This window comes from Frankliniella occidentalis, unplaced genomic scaffold (genome assembly GCF_000697945.3).
Source record: "Frankliniella occidentalis isolate FOCC.00 unplaced genomic scaffold, Focc_3.1 Scaffold242, whole genome shotgun sequence".
Classification (NCBI taxonomy): Eukaryota; Metazoa; Arthropoda; class Insecta; order Thysanoptera; family Thripidae; genus Frankliniella; species Frankliniella occidentalis.
This window is the reverse complement of record NW_026267368.1, coordinates 324,940-325,663: the sequence shown is the minus strand read 5'-3', so window position 1 is coordinate 325,663 and position 724 is coordinate 324,940.

The following is a 724-nucleotide window of genomic DNA, read 5'->3' as shown; positions in this document are numbered from 1 at the left end:
CCGACCCCAGAAGCCACCATAGCCTTGTCAAGTGGGCTGTCAAGGGTTCACACCGCCACCACCCCTCTCCCTCAGCCTCACCTGTCTTACGACCCGGCATACGTGTGGTCTGGCCGGGCACCCTCTGCTCCAAAATTTCACAACGGCACCACAGTTGCATCACCAGAAAACAAACAGTGTGTCACGAAAGTTTGGTCTGCACTCTAAAAGGAAAAGGAGGTTTATGTACGTATTGATGGCTGTAATAGTATTCCGTCCGTCCCTTGTAAGTGGCTATTGCGAAAATAAGTTCTGTGTTTAATAAACGTTTTGAGATAAAAGACTAGGTGACTTCCAGGCACTCTACAAGTAAACACCCTCAACTTTTATTCAAACAAAAATTTTGAAAAACCTTTTGAAGTTGCTAAATTAAAATCGTAATTACAGATTTGGATTCCCTTTCCAAAATTAGAAAGGAAATGTGAAATTCTCGGAGCCAATCGGAGTCGAAATGGCAAAGTTATTACACCCCAAAAATTTTCTGGTAGGGAAAATCACGGGCGTTGTTAAAGTTCATAACTGCATGTTAAACAACGAATAACTAATGATATTTTTCATCTTGGGAAACACTTATTCTCACAGCAGCCTGTTTCTCTAGCGCCTTTGGGAAATGTATGCATGATTATGAAGATGTGGGTCGGGCGGGGCGACCTTTCTTTGGCTTTGTGTACGTGTGTGAATTCTC